The sequence below is a fragment of the Hemibagrus wyckioides genome, linkage group LG25, assembly GCF_019097595.1.
Source record: "Hemibagrus wyckioides isolate EC202008001 linkage group LG25, SWU_Hwy_1.0, whole genome shotgun sequence".
In the NCBI taxonomy this organism is placed as follows: Eukaryota; Metazoa; Chordata; class Actinopteri; order Siluriformes; family Bagridae; genus Hemibagrus; species Hemibagrus wyckioides.
The window spans coordinates 4812904-4839842 of record NC_080734.1 but is presented as its reverse complement, the minus strand read 5'-3'; the positions used below and the strand labels follow the sequence as shown (position 1 = coordinate 4839842).

General features: G+C 40.0%; 2 long non-coding RNA genes across 2 annotated transcripts; one reads left to right on the top strand and one right to left on the bottom strand.

The window, feature by feature from the left end:
- Window positions 1-9603: 9603 nt before the first annotated feature.
- On the bottom strand, window positions 9604-12812 carry LOC131346072 (uncharacterized). Its single transcript, XR_009203566.1, has 3 exons — window positions 12750-12812; window positions 10810-12375; window positions 9604-10700 (listed from the first exon to the last, which is right to left on the bottom strand). It is a non-coding gene; the product is annotated as an uncharacterized LOC131346072 (long non-coding RNA).
- A 1807-nt stretch (window positions 12813-14619) lies between these two features.
- On the top strand, window positions 14620-26680 carry LOC131345710 (uncharacterized). The gene is made up of 3 exons (XR_009203521.1): window positions 14620-14675; window positions 26301-26382; window positions 26571-26680. It is a non-coding gene; the product is annotated as an uncharacterized LOC131345710 (long non-coding RNA).
- The last annotated feature ends 259 nt before the right edge of the window (window positions 26681-26939 follow it).

Below are 26939 nucleotides of genomic sequence, written 5' to 3'. Positions count from 1 at the left end.
GTCAGTCAGATACAGGCTCAGATACAGGTTCAGGGGCTGCAGGATCAGAGATGGACACATGCACTAATCAGGACATGGCCAAGTCCATGCTGGTGCTGTAATGAAGCATAGATTCTCTATGCAATGTTTTCCAGATGACCGTTAATAAAAGCTAGATATTCAGTTTTATATGAGGATATGAAAGTCTGCTGCTTTTCTCTTTATCACATTTTTGGCTCTTTCCCCGATATTTTCAGGAGGCAGACTGCCTGTGGAAAAAGAAGAATAAACACTGTTCCAGAACCCAGGAAAGATACATTACAAAGTTACATTATTTTCTGTTTAGTGTCACCCAAATGAGGATGGGTTCCCTTCTGAGCCTGGTTCCTCTCAAGATTTCTTCCTTTCCATCCCAGGGAGTTTTTCCTTGCCACCGTTGCCACAGGCTTGCTCATTAGGGATAAAATAGTCTAATTATAGAATTTAATAATTTATTCTTATTTCTAGTTAATTAGTTATTTTTTATTTTTTATTATTATTTTTCATTTTCCCCTCCCCTTTCTCTGTTTTCTTCTTTTGTAAAGCTGCTTTGAGACAATGTTCATTGTAAAAGGTGCTATACAAAATAAATTGAATTGAATCCTTGTTTTCTTAACTAAACCAGAAATATCCATAACTAATCTTATAGGTGTCATCAAAGATTTTAGTGTCTTCTCAGGTTATAGGATTAATTTTAGTAAATCTGAAGCCATGCCCCTAGGTAACCTACAAGCTGTCCTTCCAAGTTCACTTTCTATCCCATTTAAGTGGTCCCCATTGGCCTTTGTATATCTGGGAATACATATAACCCCTAAATTCGACCAGATGTTTAAGTCAAATTTTACTCCCCTTTTTAATCATATTAAACTTGATTTAGAAAGATGGAATACTCTCCCTATTTTTTGGCTGGGGGGCATTACTCTTTTGAAAATGAATGTTCTTCCAAGATTATTATATCCGATTCAGATGATTCCAGTTCTTTGCTTGCAGAAAACATTAAAAGACAGATGGTTCAATTCTTTTATATGGGCTAATAAAAGACCTCGCCTTAGGATGAACATATTGCGTCTACCAGAAGATATGGGCGGTCTTGGTCTCCCGGATATTAGAAGGTATCCGCTTGGTGCCCATTTACGTTACATGACTACTTGGATTTCAGAAGACCCAACTTCATTATGGCTTAATATAGAGTCCTTTCAATCACAGGTCCCTCTTCAAAATTTTCTCTTTCTCAAAAGTATGGAGACGGTTAGAGTAGCTTGTACAAATCCTATTACTTTAAACTCTGTGAATATGTAATAATCTAGATTTTCCCCCAGGTGTCAGTGATTCATGTTTTCCAAAGTGGGCTCTTAAGGGGCTTTCTAAACTAAACAATCTTTTTGATAATAATACTCTTATGTCTTTTAGTCAGACTTCCCAAAAATACAACCGTGATGGGCGGGATTTTTTCCGCTATTTACAAATAAGAAATTATATTCAAAAGGATACAACACTTCTTTCTAATGCAACTTCCTCAGAAACTGAGAAGCAGCTTTTTGAGATGCGCTCAACTAAATCTAGAAGTTCATTTTAGAGTATGTTATCGGAGTATGTTGGCACATCCGCTCATTTTCTCAAAACGATTTGGGAAAGGGAACTTAATATTCAAGTAGCAGATAAGGACTTGAATATGGTTTGGAAAAATGCAAAGAGTCTGAGTATATGTAACAAAGTAAGAGCTATTCAGCTCAAGATTCTTCACAGAGCTCACATTTCTCCTTCCCAGCGCAGTAGATGTAGGGCTTAGTTTTCTCATTTCTGTCCTAAATGCAAGATAGAAATAGGTAGTCTTACTCATTGTTTGTGGTTCTGTAACAAGATACAGAGGTTCTGGTGGGGGGTTTCTGAAGAACTGAATAAGATTAAGATAAGAAGAGTGTTTCATTAAATTTGGGAACCTTTTCTGACATATGTTGACCTTGATATTGCTTCCATCCTGACAAGAGGATTTATCTAAGGATGTCATAGCTGGTTTTGTTAGTTGTACTATAATCTTTACTCATTGTCAGTACTTCAATATTTTACTTTCCCCGACTTGCTGAATTCCCATGTATGTGTATACGCACATGTAACCATTGCATCTTGTGTGAGCTGAAATTATTATTATTTTTGTTTGTTTGTTTGCATTGTTTTTATTTACCTGTTGAAAAGTGAAAATTCATAAAGCATATTTAAAAAGAAAAAAAAAAGTATTAAATCAGGAGTCTGATGACTTTTCCATCTCTGGTATTCTACTTTTTCAGTTTTTTATTCATTTTCAGAACTGTTACCTTTCAGTAGTTTGATGTTGTGAGGTGAAAATTTGTAAATAAAGCTGACAAAGATAGATATGGTATTATAATTTGCTATAGATATGTATTAATCCATTTTCTAAAGAAAATACAATAGCAGAATGCATTAATCTATTTAAAAGTGATCAGAAATGGATTGTGGGACGTTTTCTCCAAAGCAGACTGTATCGTCTGTGCTACTGAGAAAATCAGAGAAATCTCACTGGATTATACAAGCTGTGGATCTGCCTGTCTGTGGAAATAGAAACTCATTTATAGATTTATCTATTTATTTATCGTTATTTGCATTTAAATACACTACCTTTTTACAGACTAAAACTGACTTGTATTAAAGAGCCCTAACTCTAGCTCTATGATTTTATATTGATCACTTTAACCATTTCCCTTTTTTATAATTTATATTCTATCCCACTCGATAAACTCAGAAAATTCAATATGAAACTGAGGGATTTTAATCTAAAAGTTACTGCCTAACCTTGTGTGTGTGTGTGTGTGCGTGTGTGTATAATTTGAAAGAAGAACATCAAGTCCAGACGAAAATAAGTGGAAAAATGTTGAGATTTTTATTTATTTTTTATTTCCAATGTCATACATATATATAATAATAATTATATAATGTAATTAGCAGAAGGCTCGATCCAGAGCTATTTACAGAAGGGCTCTGACCCCATCATTACACTGCTATTACCCCAGCTGCACTACTGGAGCCTTCAGAAATTTGGGCTTGTGTGTTTTACTCATTATTGGATCAGTGATTGGTTTCACACTGATACAGTAAAACACTGTAATGGTTATAATAACGCTTATGATTTTAGAGTAGATAGAATTAATTTTGGTTCATTTCAGTGATTCTTAGTGAACTACTGTCGATGTATTTTTATTGACAGAGTCTTCAAAAGCACTTCTGAAAGCTGCTCTGGATAAAGCCTTCTGCTAAATGCCGTAAATGACAATGTAAAAATCTTAAATTCTACTTAAATCTAACGTTTATATAACATTTACATCTTAGAAAAAAAAAAAAAAGCAACAGGAGCAAGGCTCCATAGTTCTTATGGATGCCCATACAGCAGATATTATATTTAAAAAACAAATGATTATAAAATAATAATAATAATAATAATAATAATAATAATAAACACACTAATAATACTTTTTAAAAAAAACTTAATAATAATAAAGGCACTCATTAGATCTGTATATATATATATATATATATATATATATATATATATATATATATATATATATATATATATATATACACATACATACAGTATCTCACAGTACACCCCTCACATTTTTGTAAATATTTTATTATCTTTTCCTGTGACAACACTGAAATTCCCCTCTGCTCCAATGTACAGTAGTGAGTGTCCAGCCTGTATAACAGTGTAAATTTGCTGTCTCCTCAAAATAACTCAACACACAGACAATAATGTCTAAACCATTGGCAACAAAAGTGACTACACTCCTAAGTGGTGTAAGAAAAATAAAACGATGAGGGTGTTGAAGATCTTAATGTAGAAGTTTATTGCAGTGTCGCAGTGACAAAATACATGAAGTACTTTGGGTTCATCGGAGTCAAAAAGAAGCAGGACAAATCCTGCTCAAACCTTTTATACAGTGTTTCCCGTCTGTAATTTAAATGAGTTTCACTTTAAATGTAAATTAGTGTAAGAACTGAGTATCCCCCAAATGGCTGGATGATACTGTCGTCTAGTCGGATGTCCTTAAATGGTCATCAAGGTCACGTATACCTTGGCTAGGTATTGTTCTAGGTGTTATCACCCAAATGGTCGGGCGATACTAAATGGTAATCAAGGTCACGTATACCCTTTGTTCAGCGACTGTTCTTGATGTCTTGCTGCCGCTCCCAGACTAATAATTGATTGGATTAAGTGTTCTAAATGTTTGGTAAGGCTGCTTTAAGCCAATGTAAAAATACCAAAATAGATAAACTGGTCTGAATTAAAGATATTTCTATATGATATGTAAGCCTTTTTGGGAATGAGCTCTTTCAGATGTGTACTGTGGAGTGGAATCTGGGTTGAGGCAGTCTGTAGTTTCTTACAGTCCCCCCTTTGATGCTTTTGGCCCTGAAGCATCACAACACTTCCTTTACACAGATTACACCTCCCATTCCGAGCAGGTGCCCAGTGGCGGTGAAGCCCTGCAGTGGGTTGTCCTCCTTCGGCCCTCAGAGAATCTTACCCGTCATCGAAACTTCACCTCATGCACACTGGTTATGGCTCCATTCCACTAGGCAAACTTATCATAATGTTTCTTCTTAAAATTTGTTTCTATGTACAAATATTTCCTGGGTTTGGAGCAGAGGCATTCAGAAACCATCAGAACCAACGGGAACATCCTACATTGATTATTCCACTGTTATGCCGATGATACCCAGGTATATGTTTCATCAAAACCAGATGAAATATCTAATTTGTCTAGACTAACTGATTGTGTTAAAGATATTAGAGATTGGATGACCGATAATTTTCTATTACTAAATTCTGATACGACAGAGATATTACTTATTGGCCCAGAAACCAGTACACAGAAGCTCTCGCAATTCAGCTTGCATCTAGAAGGATGTACTGTTACTACTAGCTCGACAGTGAAAGACCTGGGCATATTATTAGACAGCAACTTATCCTTTGAAAATCATATTTCCAATATCACAAAAACAGCCTTCTTCCATCTTAGAAATATTGCCAAGCTTAGGAACATTGTATTTAGCTCCAAAACATTGGAATAGTCTTCCTGACAGTGTTCGGGGCTCAGACACAGTCTCCCAGTTTAAACGTAGACTAAAGACTTGTCTCTTTAGCCAGGCATACATTTAACACATCCCATAACCTTGTGCTCCAGTACATCTGATTAAATGCACATTATCATCTAGTACTGCTAATATTATGAACAGCAGCTACGCTAATGCTGTTCCATTGTTTCCCTTCTTCTACCCATCCTGAGGCATACAGAGACTGTGCCGGCTCCAGTGGCATCCGGAGATGGACCAGGTCCAGCCGGGTTCTGCTTTGTGAGGATTGGGGTATTCAAAGCAGCGCTGTGGACAACACAGCTTATTGATTTACATAACATTCTACGCATCACACAATTGTCACCCAAATGAGGATGGGTTCCCTTTTGAGTCTGGTTCCTCTCAAGGTTTCTTCCTCATACCATCTAAGGGAGTTTTTCCTTGCCTCAGTCGCCTCAGTCACCTCAGGCTTGCTCACTTGGGATAACATCTAGGACTGTTTTTCTGTTTAGATGTTTGTTGTTTTCTTATGTTGTTTCTCATGTAAAGCTGCTTTAAGACAATGCTCTTTGTTAAAAGCACTATACAAAATTGAATTATTGAAGTATCTGCAATCTGACATATCAATATGGAACACATAAAGCATAGCATAATGCACTGGGAGCAGCAGCAAGACATCAAGAACAGTCACTGGACAAAGGGTATACATGACCGTGATTACCATTTAGTATCGCCCGACCATTTGGGTGATAACACCTAGAACAATACCTACCCAAGGTATACGTGACCGTGATGACCATTTAAGGACATCCGACTAGACGACAGTATCATCCAGCCATTTGGGGGATACTCAGTTCTTACACTAATTTACATTTAAAGTGAAACTCATTTAAATTACAGACGGGAAACACTGTATAAAAGGTTTGAGCAGGATTTGTCCTGAGTTTTTTGACTCCGATGAACCCAAAGTACTTCATGTATTTTGTCACTGCGACACTGCAATAAACTTTTACATTAAGATCTTCAACACCCTCATTGTTTTATTTTTCTTACAGTGGAAATGTCTAAATTGGGCCCAAAGTGTCAATATTTTGTGTGGCCACCATTATTTTCCAGCACCGCCTGAACCCTCTTGGGCATGGAGTTCATCAGAGCTTCACAGGTTGCCACTGGAGTCCTCTTCCACTCCTTCATGATGACATCACAGAGCTGGTGGATGTTAGAGACCTTGCGCTCCCCCACCTTCCGTTTGAGGATGCCCCACAGATGCTCAATAGGGTTTAGGTCTGGAGACATGCTTGGCCAGTCCATCACCTTTACCCCCAGCTTCTTTGGCAAGACAGGGGTCGTCTTGGAGCTGTGTTTGGGGTCGTTATGTTGGAATACTGCCCTGTGGCCCCATCTCCGAAGGGAGGGGATCATGCTCTGCTTCAGTATGTCACAGTACATGTTGGCATTCATGGTTCCCTCAATGAACTGTAGCTCCCCAGTGCCGGCAGCACTCATGCAGGCCCAGACCATGACACTCCCATCACCATGCTTGACTGTAGGCAAGACACACTTGTCTTTGTACTCCTCACCTGGTTGCCACCACACACGCTTGACACCATCTGAACTAAATAAGTTTATCTTGGTCTCATCGGACCACAGGACATGGTTCCAGTAATCCGTGTCCTTAGTCTGCTTGTCTTCAGCAAACTGTATGCAGGCTTTCTTGTGCATCATCTTTAGTAGAGGCTTCCTTCTGGGACGACAGCCATGTAGACCAATTTGATGCAGTGTGCGGCGTATGGTCTGAGCACTGACAGGCTGACCCCCCACCCCTCTGACCGGCTGACCCCCCACCCCTTCAACCTCTGCAGCAATGCTGGCAGCACTCATACGTCTGTTTCCCAAAGACGACTTCCGGATATGACTCTGAGCACGTTCACTCAACTTCTTTGGTGGACCATGGCAAGGTCTGTTCTGAGTGGAACCTGTCCTGTAAAACCACTGAATGGTCTTGCCCACCGTGCTGCAGCTCAGTTTCAGGGTCTTGGCAATCTTCTTATAGCCTAGGCCATCTTTATGTAGAGCAACAATTCTTTTCTTCAGATCCTCAGAGAGTTCTTTACCATGAAGTGCCATGTTGAACTTCCAGTGACCAGTATGAGAGGGTGTGAGAGCGATAACACCAAATTTATCACACCTGCTCCCCATTCACACCTAAGACTTTGTAACACTAACGAGTCACATGACACCGGGGAGGGTAAATGTCTAATTGGGCGCAATTTGGACATTTCCACTTAGGGGTGTAGTCACTTTTGTTGCCAACGGTTTAGACATTAATGGCTGTGTGTTGAGTTATTTTGAGGGGACGGCAAATTTACACTGTTATACAGGCTTTACACTCACTACTGTACATTGGAGCAGAGGGTCAATTCTTCAGTGTTGTCACATGAAAATATATAATAAAATATTTACAAAAATGTAAGGGGTGTACTCACTTTTGTGAGATACTGTATATATAATAATAATAATTATATAATGTAATTAGCAGAAGGCTCGATCCAGAGCTATTTACAGAAGGGCTCTGACCCCGTCATTACATCCACACCTCGTCTCACACTGCTATTACCCTAGCTGCACTACTGGAGCCTTCAGAAATTTGGGCTTAGGTGTTTTACTCATTATTGGATCAGTGATTGGTTTCACACTGATACAGTAAAACACTGTAATGGTTATAATAACGCTTATGATTTTAGAGTAGATAGAATTAATTTTGGTTAATTTCAGTGATTACTAGTGAACTAGTGTCGATGTATTTTTATTGACAGTCTTCAAAAGCACTTCTGAAAGCTGCTCTGGATAAAGCCTTCTGCTAAATGATAATTATAATTATATATAATAATAATACTACTGTGGAACCTCGACATGCCCTGTCTTCAAATTTTCTTCTTAAGAATTGAAATTTTGGAAGAAATTAGCATCTGCATACGAAGGATTTTCAACATACGAACGAACCGAACCGAACGCCGGCTAATTTGTAGATTTTTGGGAGGCTGGAATGGATTATCTACATTTAAATTATTTCTGAATTAAAATTTATATGCCGAGGTTCCAGTGTAGCAGTAATAATAATAAACAACTAAATAAAACATTCATTTAAACAAAACTGGCAAGTCCCTTAAAGGTTAAAGGTTGTCCCACTTTAGACCTGGGTGTCTGACCCATGGTGGGATTGACCGCTCGTCACAGAATGGACTGTGAAAAAGAGCTGTATCTGTTTCTTTTTAAACAATTTGGTGCCTTTCGTGGTTGAAAGGATGTTCATCAAAACTACCTACCTTCCTTCTTACCCACCTAACTGCATACTGACCACCACATTCTGCCACACCCACCTGCACCACCAGGCCTCACACACCCACCTGCTCCAGTCAGCCCAGCCCACCCAGCTACCCCAACAGGCTCCCCCTCCCGCCCAACCCGCCAGCCTGTACCACGCAGCCCACCCCTACCCCCCCGCTCCGACACAGCCCACACCATCGCCCGCCTCCCGGCCACAGCACGACACCACCGCCCACCCCCTCCAGACCTATCAAGCGTGCCCACCCTCCGGTGGCCCCCGCCCGTCATGCACACTATGTTCCCTGCCCCTCCACCTACCTAAACATGACCACCCCCCACCCCCTCCCGACCTACCCAGTCCCGCCCAGTCTACTACACCCTCTCACCCCCCCGAATCCACCGACCTGAACACACACCTAACTAGGAACTAGAGCTGCACGATTACTCCTTAAAAAATTGCCATCATGATTCTACGCCATCTTAATCCTACTTTACTACAGTTCAGCTAAATCTATTTTCATGGAAATGAGAGAAGTGTAACGAGGAGAGAGGAGCGTTACCAAGTATCATCTATTTTTCAGTTTTAAACTAGATTACGCTGCATTACAAGCAATGTTTACTCACGGTCTCTACACCAAAGGGTAACACCACCAACCTGTTTAATCACCTGACACATTCCAGACCACACTAACGTTAATAAAAGCGACGTTATTCAGCGCAGGGGAGCGTCAATAAATGACTAACTGAATGACACTAAACCGATGTTGTTACAAACACCTTCACACTGTCTTTCACATGTGAGTAAAAATTATCATTTAAAACATTAGATGGAATTGGATTCACACAGCACATTAAATTAAAATAATGTCTAATTTATTTTACTAAAAGGCTTAAAAAGAAGATAAACATAAGATTAAAACTAATAAACATAATAAGATTATTTTTATTAATTATTCTTATTATAGATTATTAAGATGATTTTACGTTTTAATTTAATTTAATTTAAATTCTATTTAAATAATAGAATTTAAAATACATGTATTAAAATTAATTATTAATATTTTAAATAAATTCTATTTATTACTACAAAAGTGAAACAAGAAGTGCCTCTTTTTATTACATTTTGAGGGCTTCTTCTATTTTATATGAATATTTTTATGGCAAAATTGTGATTTATTTATTTCTCATGAAAAACCTGGTAGTCATTTGTTTTTATTTGTTTAAATTTAATAAAAGCAAAGAGCATTTTTTCTGTTTTGTTTACGTTTGGTAATTTAAGGTGCAGGGTTTCTAAATCACTAAAGTTCATAGAAATAGAAAAGCGTGATTTATATTCTAAAAAAACGACGTATTTCTCATTTGGTCCAGAATCGTGCAGCTCTACTTCACACCTAAACAACTGAAACTCAACCTACTGACCTACACAACTGTCCACCTACCAGCTCACTGACTGACCACCTACACATACCTACTGACCTACACAACTGTCCACCTACCAGCTCACTGACTGACCACCTACACACACCTACTGACCTGAACACTGTCCACCTACCAGCTCACTGACAGACCACCTACACACACCTACTGACCTACAGAACTGTCCACCTACCTGCTCACTGACTGACCACTTACACACACCTACTGACCTACACAACTGTCCACCTAGCTGCTCACTGACTGACCACTTACACACACCTACTGACCTACACAACTGTCCACCTAGCTGCTCACTGACAGACCACCTACACACACCTACTGACCTACACACCACCTGCTCATCTACACACACCTACACACCTGCTCATATATACACAAATCTCTACCTACCTACACCCCACCTACACAAATATCTACCTACCCACATATCTACCTATCTACACCCCACCTACACAAATATCTACCTACCCACATATCTACCTATCTACACCCCACCTACACAAATATCTACCTACCCACATATCTACCTATCTACACCCCACCTACACAAATATCTACCTACCCACATATCTACCTATCTACACCCCACCTACACAAATATCTACCTACCCACATATCTACCTACCTACACCCCACCTACACAAATATCTACCTACCCACATATCTACCTATCTACACCCCACCTACACAAATATCTACCTACCTACACCCCACCTACACAAATATCTACCTACCTACACCCCACCTACACAAATATCTACCTACCCACATATCTACCTATCTACACCCCACCTACACAAATATCTACCTACCCACATATCTACCTATCTACACCCCACCTACACAAATATCTACCTATCTACACCCCACCTACACAAATATCTACCTACCCACATATCTACCTATCTACACCCCACCTACACAAATATCTACCTACCTACACCCCACCTACACAAATATCTACCTACCCACATATCTACCTATCTACACCCCACCTACACAAATATCTACCTACCTACACCCCACCTACACAAATATCTACCTACCCACATATCTACCTATCTACACCCCACCTACACAAATATCTACCTACCCACATATCTACCTATCTACACCCCACCTACACAAATATCTACCTACCCACATATCTACCTATCTACACCCCACCTACACAAATATCTACCTATCTACACCCCACCTACACAAATATCTACCTACCTACACCCCACCTACACAAATCTCTACCTACCTACACAAATATCTACCTATCTACACCCCACCTACACAAATATCTACCTACCTACACCCCACCTACACAAATATCTACCTACCTACACAAATATCTACCTATCTACACCCCACCTACACAAATATCTACCTACCTACACCCCACCTACACAAATATCTACCTACCTACACAATTATCTACCTATCTACACCCCACCTACACAAATCTCTACCTATCTACACCCCACCTACACAAATATCTACCTAGCAGGGATAACTAGCATGCGCAGGTCTGGTGAGCGGTGAGCAGAGGCCGCGGGGCTCAGGTAGGCAGGCGGGGCAGGCCGGACGGGCCAGGCAGGGCAGGGCAGACTACGTGTACAGGCAAAGCAGGGCAGGTCGGGGGGGGGTTAGCCATATGGGGCAAGCTGTGTGAGCTGGGCTGAGTGGGGCAGGCTGGGTGATGCAGGCCGGGTGATGCAGGTAAGGTGAGGCAGAATAAGTGATGTGAAGTACGCTAGCTGAGGCGTGATAGGATAGGAACGGTAGGAATAAACTTACATTTAGAATTGTTTTGATTATTCTCAACAATTTTGATCTGAACTTAGTAGTTCTGAGTTCAAAGAATATTCAATGTGCATCTATATGCATGTGATGTCAGGTGTAATAATAATAATCTAAATATTATAGACATCACTTTTCATAATACATGTTTAGTCTGTGTCCTTGCCAGTGATGTTTTATAGTTAAAAAAACTTAACATTTATGACTGCACTAATAACTATAGCACTGATAACAAAATCTTATCAAATAAAATCTAAATGTAAAGGTGATGAGGAGAGTTTACAAACTATACTGAAACTCAAATATCACAAAATCTCCTCAGATCAAATCTAAATGAATAGTCTGTACCGGTGATGAGGAGAGTAATGGGCTTTGGTTTTGCCTGAGTGATGAACTTTCATCCGTCTACATCTGGAGGGCAGACCATCACTCTCACCAGGACAGAACCACATGCCACTGGACACTGATGAATCATCATCTGGAGGGCTGACCATCAGGTTCTGTGAGGATTGTAACGTACTGTGAACTGAAGGGTCGAACGCTAGATGTTCCTCAGATTTAAACCTGGACTCTTTCTGTTCATCAGAAGGGCTACAATGTTCTGTATTGCCTGGCAGAAGCTGGTGAAGTTTCATCAGCCACTTGGGTTCTTCTGCTTTCTGCCTTCGAAGCACCTTCTCAGAGAGCTAACAAGACACAAGACTTCCCCTGGAGTCAAAGAGAGGGAGAAGAAGAGGAAGATATGTTGTGATCATGGCTCGAAGGAGCTAAAAGGACAGTGAGGTTGTGGAGTTCAGGATGTTCAGTGTGTTTTAGCTTCACTGCATGAATAACGTTCATCTTCTTCTTTTACATTATGAGGAACAAAAAACTGAACGTGTTTTCTCATCACCTTCTTTGCCATAATCTTCACTGAACTTCTACAAATCTACACAACAACAGCAGAACTTTATAGAGCAGGGTTCTCCAACCTGTTTTCCTTTAAGAGCTACTTTGACTAAATGGATATTGTTTTCATTTAGATCATTAAATTATTGTTTTAAACACTTGTCAGATTGAAGACACAAAAAAATCTCTCTTACCTCAGTCTGAAAGTGTGAACCGTCAAGTCTCCAAAGTAGAAATGATCTCTTCAGCAGTCCCACGTCACTGTTCTAATTCTGAGTCTGATTCTGTTGTCACATGACATCAGTCACATGCCCTAACATGCCCTAACATGCCCTCAGTCACACGCCCTAACATGCCCTCAGTCACACGCCCTAACATGCCCTCAGTCACACGCCCTAACATGCCCTCAGTCACACGCCCTAACATGCCCTCAGTCACATGACCTAACATGACCTCAGTCACATGACCTCAGCACAGCTGCTGTAGCTTAGCAACACTGTATCTTAGTGGTTCTGGGGTTGACGGCATCGTCAACGATGCCAATCACTTTTTTTCTTTTTGAAAGTGTTTTTGTAAATGAAATGATATTGTAGCAACCCAGAAAATAATATGTACACAAACGGCAGACGGTTGTCTTTCCAAAAAGTGTATTGCCAAATAAATGTTTGTTATTAAATTAATGTTAAAAATAAAAAACAAAGGTACACTATATTGCCAAAAGTATTCACTCACCCATCCAAATAATCAGAATCAGGTGTTCCAATCACTTCCATGGCCACAGGTGTATAAAATCAAGCACCTAGGCATGCAGACTGTTTTTACAAACATTTGTGAAAGAATGGGTCGCTCTCAGGAGCTCAGTGAATTCCAGCGTGGAACTGTGATAGGATGCCACCTGTGCAACAAATCCAGTCGTGAAATTTCCTCGCTCCTAAATATTCCACAGTCAACTGTCAGCTGTATTATAAGAACGTGGAAGTGTTTGGGAACGACAGCAACTCAGCCACGAAGTGGTAGGCCACGTAAACTGACGGAGCGGGGTCAGCGGATGCTGAGGCGCATAGTGCGAAGAGGTCGCCAACTTTCTGCAGAGTCCATCGCTACAGACCTCCAAACTTCATGTGGCCTTCAGATTAGCTCAAGAACAGTGCGCAGAGAGCTTCATGGTATGGGTTTCCATGGCCGAGCAGCTGCATCCAAGCCATACATCACCAAGTGCAATGCAAAGCGTCGGATGCAGTGGTGTAAAGCACGCCGCCACTGGACTCTAGAGCAGTGGAGACGCGTTCTCTGGAGTGACGAATCGCGTTTCTCCATCTGGCAATCTGATGGACGAGTCTGGGTTTGGCGGTTGCCAGGAGAACGGTACTTGTCTGACTGCATTGTGCCAAGTGTAAAGTTTGGTGGAGGGGGGATTATGGTGTGGGGTTGTTTTTCAGGAGCTGGGCTTGGCCCCTTAGTTCCAGTGAAAGGAACTCTGAATGCTTCAGCATACCAAGACATTTTGGACAATTCCATGCTCCCAACTTTGTGGGAACAGTTTGGAGCTGGCCCCTTCCTCTTCCAACATGACTGTACACCAGTGACCAAAGCAAGGTCCATAAAGACAAGGATGACAGAGTCTGGTGTGGAGGAACTTGACTGGCCTGCACAGAGTCCTGACCTCAACCCGATAGAACACCTTTGGGATGAATTAGAGCGGAGACTGAGAGCCAGGCCTTCTCGTCCAACATCAGTGTGTGACCTCACAAATGCGTTTCTGGAAGAATGGTCAAAAATTCCCATAAACACACTCCTAAACCTTGTGGACAGCCTTCCCAGAAGAGTTGAAGCTGTTATAGCTGCAAAGGGTGGACCGACGTCATATTGAACCATATGGATTAGGAATGGGATGTCACTTAAGTTCATATGCGAGTCAAGACAGGTGAGCGAATACTTTTGGCAATATAGTGTATGTCAAATTCTCGTCTCCACACTCCCCGGAGCCCCGCCCCTCACTTAGCGCTCCATTCACATGGAGGATTTATGTAAACGACTCTATTCAGATGGAAGTAAATGCTAACTGCTGTGTTGTTTGGGGGGAGTGATGTGCTGATGCCCGTGTCCAACAGAATAAAAAGGTGTGTACAATTTCAAATAATAGTAATCATCATGCTTTTTTTTGCTGTTTGTGTCCAGCATCGAATAATTATTTGACCGTGAATGTCTAGAATGTGGGTTTGTGAATTTATGACTGAAATAAAGCTGCTCACATCGGCGCGCGCTTTCACTTTGCAAAAGGCAGCGTTTATTTAGCGAGTATATATTTGTGTATATGTTGTTTTGCTAAGCAGACGAAATGTAAAATCAATAATAGTACCACAGAAAAACAACATAGCACAAATATATACTCGCTAAATAAACAGTAAATAAAAGTAAAAAAGCGCGCGCCGATGTGAGCAGCTGTATTCCAGTCATCATATCAGATCACCCAAAAAATAAAAGATCACAGTGCACGTTGTCTGTGAAAGGCTGGAATGTGGTTGTGAATATGACTTTTAGCGAATGTTCTAAAAGAACTGCATTTCAGTGAAAATTTCAGAAACCATGCTTTATTTTTTGTTTCTCTGAACAAAACCTGGCCTCAGTGTACCCTGTTTCTGTAGGAGGAATCTGAATGTATAGGTGCGAACAGGTGAGACAGCAACAGGAGTCCAGGGGAAACCTGGTGTCACCTGAGCCAGGTGTCAATAGATCTTACATATTCATGAATAGTCATGGATTATTCAGTGGAACAGAGGCTCTGCTGAAAAAAGTTAGGCACATCAGCCACTTTACCCCAAATAAAAGGTCTTTCTGAGTGTTATAATTTAGCTGTTTTTCTATGGGCACACACCCAAGACTTTCATGAACTCAGTCCTGTGTTCAAAACAATCTGCCAGGTTTGTTTATTCTCCATTTTCACTGTTTTTCTGCTAGAGTTCAAAATAGACGTGTATGTGTATTTTGACATAAGCTTAAAAGTCACACACGAATCTAACATATTTACATCAGCCATATTATGAAAAGCCCAGTTTGAACTGGAACACGCTGTCGTATACGCCGATCCAGAGCGTCCCAAACATGCTGAATGGGTAACATGTCCGGTGAGTATGCTGGCCATGCAAGAACTGGGATGTTTTTAGCTTCCAGGAATTGTGTACAGATCCTTGCAACATGGGGCCGTGGATTATCATGCTGCAACATGAGGTGATGGTTGTGGATGAATGGCACAACAATGGGCCAGGATCTCATCATGGTATCTCTGTGCATTCAAAATGCCATCAATAAAATGCACCTGTGTTCGTTGTCCATAACATACGCCTGCCCATACCATAACCCCACCGCCACCATGGGCCACTCGATCCACAACTTTGACATCAGCAAACCACCTCACCCACACGACGCCATACACGCTGTCTGCCATCTGCCCTGCACAGTGAAAACCGGGATTCATCTGTGAAGAGAACACCTCTCCAAAGTGCCAGGCGCCATCGAATGTGAGCATTTGCCCACTCAAGTCGGTTACGACGACGAACTGCAGTCAGGTCGAGACCCCGATGAGGACGACGAGCATGCAGATGAGCTTCCCTGAGACGGTTTTTGACAGTTTTGCAGAAATTCTTTGGTTATGCAAACCGATTGTTGCAGCAGCTGTCCGTGTGGCTGGTCTCAGACCATCTTGGAGGTGAAGATGCTGGATGTGGAGGTCCTGGGCTGGTGTGGTTACACATGGTCTGCGGTTGTGAGGCCGGTTGGATGTACTGCCAAATTCTCTGAAACGCCTTTGGAGACGGCTTATGGTAGAGAAATGAACATTCATGGGCAACAGCTCTGGTGGACATTCCTGCAGTCATCATGCCAATTGCACGCTCCCTCAAAACTTGCGACATCTGTGGCATTGTGCTGTGTGATAAAACTGCACATTTTCGAGTGGCCTTTTATTGTGGTCAGCCTAAGGCACACCTCTGCAATAATCATGCTGTCTAATCAGCATCTTGATATGCCACTCCTGTGAGGTGGATGGATTATCTCGGCAAAGGAGAAGTGCTCACTAACACAGATTCAGACAGATTTGTGAACAATATTTGAGAGAAATAGGCCTTTTGTGTACATAGAAAAAGTCTTAGATCTTTGAGTTCAGCTCATGAAAAATGTGGGCAAAAACAAAAGTGTTGCGTTTATAATTTTGTTCAGTGTATATATAAACAAACTTGAAATCAAACTGGTATTAATGCAGGACTGTAAATAGCCATTTATCAGGTGATTATGATGGCATCAAATTAGCGCCATGAGTATCATACCTGTAAAAAAATATAATACACTTAAAAATAATAATACATTCGATTCGATTCTGTGAATCACAGAATTGAAAACACAATTCAAAAAATAAAACAAACAAACAAATAAAAAAACACTCGAAGCGATAAAAATTAAAAACAAACGTTTATGTTCCATGCTTTCTTTACTCAGATGTTTGTTCTTTCCAGGTTGCTAGTTTGTTATTCCAAAAATCCAGTTGGCAGACCGTCAGAGCCAGCAAGGCCTTCTCTGCTGGCCTAAACAGCAGTGATCTGAATCACTGACTTGCATTTTAATATATTTATATTTTTATTTTTTCATTTTATATATTTATATTTTAATATATTTTTCCATGAATTTGTATTAAACTTTTCCCAATAGTCTATTCTCTACATTTCATAGCTTTTCTCTCGGTTGCGCTGCTTCCAGTAGTGTATATTTATGATAAAAGTATTTATCCAATCATATTTCAGCCAGTGGCTGACATCATGTGTTCCCAGAGTGAACACTTGCCTCAAGGCCTTCGGAAACAAAAGTGCAGGCGCCCGTAGCTTAAAATATGTGGCAATGAAATTGTTACCTTAACCAATCAGATTTCGAGTTGGCATCACTGGGGCCATCTAGCAGGCATACGATTACGTAAGCAATTTCCCGTCCTTTGATTGGATAATTGGAGTAGTCAGAGGCAGCGACCCGCCCATATACAGTGTTTCTATATTCGCTGGATCTCATTTCGGATGCTGCGTCCTCTGGAGATTACAGTTTGCTGCATACGGCATCAAGAATGACTTTTTTGAGAAAAGTAACCGTAATAAAATTGACTATTCCTTGTGAGGTGTGAAATACTGTAGTCTAATTTCTTTTTTACTTTTTATTTAACAGTTGATTAGGATCTACTGCCGTGGCGTCCAGAGGCGATTCAAGAATTTTCATTTAAGGGGGGCTCAGCCCCAATGAGGGTATAATAGTAAAAAAAAATAAATAAATAAAATAAAATAAAGGTTTGACTAACAGAGTAGGATGGTAAACTTATTGCAGCATTCCACTGTATTGCATAGATGTGTATAACATTTGAGTACTGAACAAGCCAAAATACAAAAAAACAAGCCAAATACGAGTCTTCCTGATCACACACACACACACACACACACTTGTCCTCTGATCCTCGCTCTGTGACGCCACGGTGTGTGGTTTGAAGAACGTGCTGAAAGACGGGGAGGAGCCGAAGTCTGCCGCCGTTTTCATATGAAATTTAAAGGGGACTGAGGCGATCACTAGTTTGTGTACAGTTTATGGAGAATCGCAGAATTTTAGGAGGGCTGAGTAGAAAATGGCCTAGCGACGCCCATGGTGGCGTCATAAAGATGGTATAGAGGTGGATTAATTCAGGAAGGACACCAGTGAAGGCCTAGGTGTGAAATGCACGGCCCGCCACTGCAAAAATCACAAGTAAAGTTTTATGTATATTAGGGGACAGTGTCGCGCGTCAGTGACGTCACTTTAGTGATTGGCTAGATTGGTATCTACTGTTTACTATTAGTATAGACCTAGTATTAGGGTGTTTTTATTATAGTCCATGATTATTAATACATTACAAAAACATTGTAAAATGAAAAATGTACCTGCTCTGTGGCTAACTGTGGTTTGTTCTGTGATAGAATCACTGGTGGGATGAACGATGTCATGGATTTCCAGGTATTGATATTTGCTGGGAACTTATTCTGCATCTTTGCACAGCTGAAAATGTAACTTCAGTTCATCCCATTGCTCTAGTACACGAACACAGCAGTCACATCTAGTGCCTGAAAGCTGCACTAGCATCAGTGGCGTTTCACCGGGGTTGATTAAGTAGTACATTTTGGCATATTCTTTGCGCCTCAGTGAGAAAACCAATTGTGTGAAGGTGAATTTAAAAAACTTGAGATTGCGAGGCAGTGTTTCGACGCCTTTGCTGAAAGACACACGCACTTAAGCAGCTGCAGTTTCTCATTCTTTTTGAGAAGGTGAGTGTAAACAGAGTTTTTCTGTCCAACAATGACAATACAGCCATCAGTTCAGATGAAGACACACTTCTTGAAATCAAGACCAATTTTGTCAAGAAACTCCATCAGTGTTGTCGCGATGCTTCTACCTCTGCTGTCTCTCCCTGCATATCCACTAAGCCCAAAAATGTTTACAATTTTGTTCAATGAGACACTGAAATAACGCACTACTACACATAGCTGCTTTACCGTAGCATCGTCTGTGCTCTCATCGATCTCCAGTGAACACTGAGTCTCTCCGATATCTTTTACCAAGTCTTTGAACATGCATGGAGCTATGATGTTGTTGATAAGTGCTGTACATTTTGTACAATGAATGCTCAAGTCCTTTTCAAAGGCCGAGTTTACCAGTTCACCCGAGTGATCAAATGAACTGACCGCTGCGTGACAAGCGACATAACATGCTAGGTGAAGCTCAGCCTTTTGATTTACAGTGCAAGATTTTGACACTGTAAAACCCATGTCCGTTAGACGTGTTGACGAAGATGGCTTGGAATTTCTCTTGTGTTTGTCTGTGCTTGCATGTTGTAGGACATCTCCATGGTGTGTGAGAGTCTCCCTTTCACAGTACCTGCACATCGCTTTACTTTCATCACTGACCACTTGACCTATCCAGTCTTTAAGTTGTGTATTCTTTTCCCAGTCTTTGTTGTACTTTTTAGCCATACTTGGACCACTTTGTTGGCGGCATGTTTGTGGAAATTTACATGTTTATTACATCAACTACTCGCTCGGGATTACAGCGTCACACGCCTTCACGTTGAACGTGATTTAACTCCTTTGAGGAGGAGGAGGAGGAGGAGGGGGTGGAATGTTTACGCATTAGGCTACAGCATTTATATTACTGCACTGATTAGCTAATAACTGAGAACAGACTAAGTGTCAATCAAAGAACTGGAGGAAACGGCAACCATAAATGTAAAGAAACGAAGTTGCTTGTCAGATTTTCCTAACAAGCAACCATATTTTTTAAAATAACCCCAAAAAACCGCAACCCGGGTCCCAGGATTTTTTCACACAACGGCTAAAAGTCACATATTTTATGTGGACTTGGCAACAGTGGTGAATTTTTTGTCAATTTTTTTTTAGTCAGACGAGAAGGTCTGGCTCGCAGTCTTCACTCTAATTCATCCCAAAGGTGTTCTTTCAGGTTGAGGTCAGGACTGAGAAGTTCCCCCACACCAAACTCAAGCCCAACCCCAACCCCTGAAAAACAACACCTGAATTCAATGATTTGGAGGGGTGTCCCAAAACTTTTGGCAATATAGTGTATGTACGTGTGATGAGAACACATTTTTCCTCTCACCTTCCCTCTTAGATAGGTAGGCCAGCCATGTGACAGGGTGGGACCTCAATCTCTAACTTTAGGCCCTGTAGGTTAATGGCACCCATGGCGGTCGTTGTTAATCCGGGCCTCGACCGATCCGGTATTAAATTCTTGGGCTTGGGACCGGCACAGAAGTCACTGGACTGTGACCCCCATGGCTAGATTTTAGTAGTGAATTGATATTTTATATATTTTAATAGAAAAGACGCAGACTTCTTATAGACTGTAATCCACCTGGTAAATAACACATAAATAAATAAATGACTCTTTCACATAGGGTCAGGTAGGTTTGGACAGCTTTTTTTCCCTGACAAATGAAATTATCATTAAAAACCGCATTTTATCTTGATGATCTGAATCATTTAAGAGTGACAAATATGCAAGAAAATAAAAAATCGTTTTCACAGCACTGTAGATCAGGACACAGTTTAGTTTTCATTTAATAGATTCAATTTAAAATAATCAAAAGGTTTCCTCCTGGTTACTCAAGCTGTGTGTGTGTGTGTGTGTGTGTGTGTGAAGGTGTAAAACATTCATTCATTTTTTGTAAATGTCTCAGCGTCCAACATTTTGTATTTAAAAAAACACAAACAGACCTTATTATGCCTGAGTTACAGCGCCATCTAGGGGACAGAAACTTATTATGTTTTTATTCTTATCTTTTTATAAGCTTTTTAGAATTTGAATAGAAAATGTTCATGTTATTGGAAATGTATTGAAAATTACAGAGGAAGGTTTAAAATTGTAATAGTTTAATAAAACAAATTATATGCTGTTACTAATATCTATCTATCTATCTATCTATCTATCTATCTATCTATCTATCTATCTATACACAGATAGATAGCCTTTTTATCAACATGTTTTATAAATGCTAGAATCCTGTTTATGAATAAGTTTATTTTTGGAACCCAATATGAGATATTGCTTTTTGGGAGAAAATATCAGAATATCCATATTATTTGTATTTATGAATGTGGAGGATGTGTGATTTTGCACCGTGAAGTCAAACATAGATGTATAAAGGTTTTTTTTTTTTATCTGAATTTGTCATAAATATGATCATGAATGACGTCGCTGAATAAAAGGTGAATGATAAAAAGTTGGTTTTTAGGATCAAACAGTGAAACCTGACACTTATTCCTAACATTTAATGTTTCTTAAACACCACTGTAGCTGTGATAGAAATAAACGATGTCCTCTTGTGACACACAACTGCTAAACTCATCAGAGGAATAACGACGATACAAAACCATCTAACAATCCACCAAACTTTACACAAAAAGGCATGTAATCGTTGATAATAGTGATGTTTTCCTGTAATGGAGGAAGACAAGCTCAAACAAAACGACTAGCATTTTTATTCGCTGTTAAAATGAACATCATACATTACAGCAAAACTCTAGCACCAAGTTTGACCTCTCTAATGTCTGCTGCATGCTAAATTACAGCGCTAGGAGTTAAATCCTGTTCCTGGGTTGGCATATGGCACTAATTTCATTCTCTTGTGTACATTTAACTGATTTCTATTTCATGTAACTGGAAATTCAATCCGAACACAGTTATTACAGCTGACGTGAGCAGAACGTTGAGGGTAGAAAATGGCTCCAGCTGCTCATGTTGACCTGCTTATTAATGCTCAACTTCAGGTAATTATTCAATGAATGAGTGTTAAATTAACCGACTGGCTGTTAAATAAATCATAATGTACTGAATATTATCTTTTATACCTGAGGTCATAATGCTCCTAAGGACCATGCTAAGGTCCCTGTATGGAGTGACAGTCCATCATGGGGCACAATCTCCCTCTCTCTCACACACGCACACACACAATCAGCCTACAATGTATGTCTTTAGACTGAGGGAGGAAACCAGAGTACCCAGAGGAAACCCACAAAGCAGAGGGAAAACATGTAAGCTCCACATACACTGGAAATCGAACCACCAACCCCAGAAAACTGGGGAGTTAAATTATCTCTGGTTGACCCAATTGCCATAATAATGCTTCGTGTGTGTTTTTCTGGCGTCAACCTGGTTGCTTCTGACAAGAGGTTTAACTTATAACATGGTTTTAGTTGTGAAACAGTGTGCACATAATGGACTAGTATCCCACCCGGGATGCATTCCCTTATCACCACCCTTATGATGATGATGATGATGATGGTTTTCTTTATCCTATTCCGATGATAAATCCCTGCTTCTGTACTAATAACCTAGATTACTGTGTACTGTGGTTTTACTATGGTGCTTTATTACAGTCAGGTTACCATGGTTACTGAACTTTTATGCAAATATTCAAAGAAAAAAAATTGATTGTGGTAACCAGGGGCGTGGCTAGGGCAAATCATTATCAATAGGTCTCGAGACCGGAAAGATTTTAATCCAACCCTGAATGTTTTATATGGCGTCAAATCCGCGCCATAAAATATCGTACTCGTAAAATAAAATTATCGTGCTGGTAAAAATAAATAAAACACGTGAATCACAAGGATGCTAGTGTTCGTTATTCCAAAAATCACGCGTAGAGTTTTATGCAGATTAGGGGGAGGGATAAAAGTCCCCATTGGACCACTGCTTCTCAACCTACTGCCCTTCTCTAGCCAATCAGTAAGGTGACGTCACTGACACGCGACTCTACCGGTTAGTGTTTGAACCTGTCTTAAGCAAGTGAGAAGATGGGCGATTCCACACAGCTACATGTAATCCATATCAATGTATACGTTAGTTAGATGCCCTTATTGTCCAAGGAATCAGGTGTAATATGTCTAAAATGGTTGTTAAATGCCCCCAGTTGTTTTGTGTAGGTGTGGAGGACATGGTGCTTTCTTCCTAGAGGAGCAGAGTACTGGGGTTGTGCTTACAGAGACTGAGTGGACACTGTGACCACAGGCACAGTTTAGGACACACACTGACCCAAACTCCCCATCCTAAGACTTTGGAAGAGATCTGTATTCATTAGTTTTAAACTATGTGCAGCAAATTGTGGAATAAATGTGTTTTAATTACATTTATAGCATCACTTTGCAATGCATTTAACCCCAAATCCTTCTGCAGCTTTTATGGTGGCATGCAACTCCATAATGATGTTGATCTGTCTCTAACACACAGACAGAAATAAAGAGTCTAGAAATCATTTCTAATTTAAAGAGTTATTTTGAGCTTGACTCTGACAAGAAGCCACAGCGCTCGCTCTCTCTCTCTCTCTCTCTCTCTCTCTCTCTTAATATGAAACAGTAACACTCACTGCTTTAATAAAACTATATTTTATTTATTTCTTTTTTTCAACATAGGACAGAACTAGCAGTAACAGCCCTTGACAAAGAATTATAAAAACTTAAAAAAAAAAAAAACAACTTATTATAAATGATAAAACTACTGCAATGGGCAGAAACAGAAGTGCAGAGTCAAATACTTTAAAAACATTATGCAAAAAAAATACAATTACACAGGAGTTTCCCAAAATGGTGATGCGTCTTGAAGGGATTTATGTGTGATTTTATACTGAAAGTGGCATGTCATTTTTTATTTTTTATTTTTTGTAAGATCACGTGGTGTTTTAGGTTTAAAACAGAAGTCTTTCTCCAGACTTCACTTGTGAACTTTCTGTTCGACGTAAAAGAACTTAAAAACCATGACTTAAGCTTGAGCTGTTCAATGGATTCATGCACTAAGGTTCCTGAAGTATTTGAATGAATATATTTGAAGGTAGAGAGGAGTTATTGTGAGGTAAAGTGGGACAGACAGAAATACTGTTTTCCACTTGCTGCTGCAGTATTAGTATATGCAGATTCAGATCTGTCCTGAATCACGTGTGTGAATTAGCTAAGAGCTGGGAATCCCATTAGTGACAAACTAGCATGGCTAATACCAAATCCCTCGTGATCAGGGATATCAAAGTCGAGTACCACAGGATGCAAAGCGCCACAGAGTTTAATGCTTTCCCTGCTTTATCGCGTCTGATTGGTGAAGGTGATCTTCCGCTCCTGGAGATCAGGCAGGGAAAGCTGTGCACTGCTCTCATGCTCTTGGGAAACACTTTCAGATCCTCCTAGGCCTTTATTTTTCTCTAAACAAACACTGTAATGAATTAAACGCTGGGGCTGAGAAACATTTTGTTGTTTTGTGTGTTTTAATTCCTAATATTAGATGTTGTTCCATAATGGTGCATAAACTACAATGCAAATTTTATTTAAATCCTGTGTCTTAAATCAGAAACACAACATTTTGTGCACTTCCTGTTTATTTAATTTGATTCAATTTATTTGTTTAATTTTGTTATTAATGAACAAATGACACATCATAAGTTCCTTTTAGAATTAAAGGTAATGTGCCTGTTATCACTTATGCTATAGCATAGATAAACCCTTGTTTCTTCACAAGTCTTCTCCCCAGTTTTCTCTCTTCTAACCTAGATAAAATTCCATATGATTCTAGATGATTTATTGCTATTTGCTTGTTATTAGAAGTGTTTTCTACTAGGAGACATGTAGCATCATAGCGAGCCTATTCATCATCAGATCAGGTTCTTTGGCCAAGTTTATTAAGTACAGAAATAAATAACTGCACTATAGGTTTAGTTTACAGTCTAAAACCTTGCAGGTTTGTAAAAACTGATGAAAAGGTGTCTCAGGTGAACTGCCTGACACTGAAGCAGTTCTTCTCCAGTGTATATAATCAGGTAGGATAGCTGAACACAGAGACAATAAACAAAAACATAGAAAGTACTAGAGAGCATTGTGCCGAGGCCATCCGTGGCGCCAGCTTGCGGTTAATACGACTTGAGTCTTAGCTTAATTCTGCAAATCCTTCACTTGACCCTCTTCTTAGTCTCTCAAAGATTGAGTAAAAAGTGTGTGTGTGTGTGTATGCATCTTATAGCACACACACTTTTTACTCAATCTTTGAGAGACTAAGAAGAGGGTCAAGTGAAGGATTTGCAGGATTTGCACACACACACACACAGACAGTTGAGGTGAATAACATGATTATCTTGGTAAAACAATGGTGTCTGTCAGGGCGTGAGATATATTGGACAGCAAGTGAACAGTCAGTTCTCAAAAGTTGATGTGTTGGAACCAGGAAAAATGGGAATTTGAGCAAGGTCTATATGGTGATGTCTAGATGATTGGGTCAGGGCTTCTCCAAAACAGCAGGTCTTGTGTGATGTTCCCAGTATGCAGTGGTTATAAACTACCAACAGTGGTCCAAAGAAAGAAGACAGGGTTATGAGCACTCATGGATTATTGATGCACATTGGGAGCGAAGGCGAGCCCGTCTGATCCGAACCCAGAGAAGAGCTACTGTAACAGCGATTGCTGAAAAGGTTAATGATAGAAAGGTACAGAGCATCATAGGTTGCTGTGTATGAAGCTGTGTAGCTGCCGAGCGGTCGGAGTGCCCATGCTGACTCCTGTACACCATTGAAAGCACCTACAAAGGGCTTGTGCATGAGCATCAGAACTGGATCACGGAGCAATGGAAGAAGGTGGTCTGGTCTGATGAATCATGTGGACAGTGGGTGCATGTGCTTCTCTTACCTGAGGAATACTCTGGGCAATGTTCTTCTAGGAACTCTTAGGTCCTGGCATTCACATGGATGTTACTTTGTCATGTACCATCTACCTAAACATACCTGCAAACCAAGTATACCCCTTTATGGCGAAGCTATTCCCTAATATCATATGCCTTTTTTAGAAGGATAATGAACTCAACAAAGCATTCAAGGTGTTCACTTGGGCTTCAAATTCCCCAGATCTCAATCTGATCTGTGGGACAAAAAAGGCTCCACCTCAAAACCTAACAGACTTAAAGGATCTGTTGCTAATGTCTTGGTGACGGATACCACAGCCCACCTTCAGAGGTCTGTGCCTCCTCAGATCAGAGTGTTTGGAATCACAAGATGTTTTGGTATTTACACAAAATTAGGCAGATGGTTCTAATGTTATGGCTGATCTGTATATATATATATATATATATATATATATATATATATATATATGATATATCTGTATATATATATATATGATGCTTGAATCCTGGACTCTGTATACCTGCAGCTCTTCAAGTCATATCGTCATGTTGACGCTGTTGTGTGACGTCGGCCATCGGCAACCTGTAGACACGGAGCATCACAGCTGAGTATCTAATCCTACTTATGTCTATCTACTTGCTTTCTGTCTCCTCTACTCCCTCAACACCTGTTGCTCCTCAGCAAATTAGCAAATTATTTCCTTCCTGATCACATGATGTTGTTATTTTTCTTCAGGAAATATATTCCTGCTTAACATTTAACATGGGTATTTTTATTTATGTTCTTCATTCTGCAGCTAGAAAACCCTGTGGATTACAATATTAGGGCAAATAATCCCTTATGGAAAAGTGCAAAGGGATTTACAGAACCTCTGAGCAAAGCAGCAAAATAACTGGAGACATGATGGTGAGTAGTTTCATCTTTTCAAATTCTTTGACTTTAATTTTTCAATTGCATTATGAAGCAAAACCTACTTAAAAACACAAACTCAACTCTTTTTACCCATCATAATTTATTATCAACAATGAATAATCTGTCATATACTCAGGGGACATCCTATTTTAGATGAATACATAATTTTTTACAAGTTATTTATTTATTAGCTGTTCTCCAAAAGTCAGAAAAGAAGTCAAAAGTGATGCTCACCACAATGCTACCACCACCA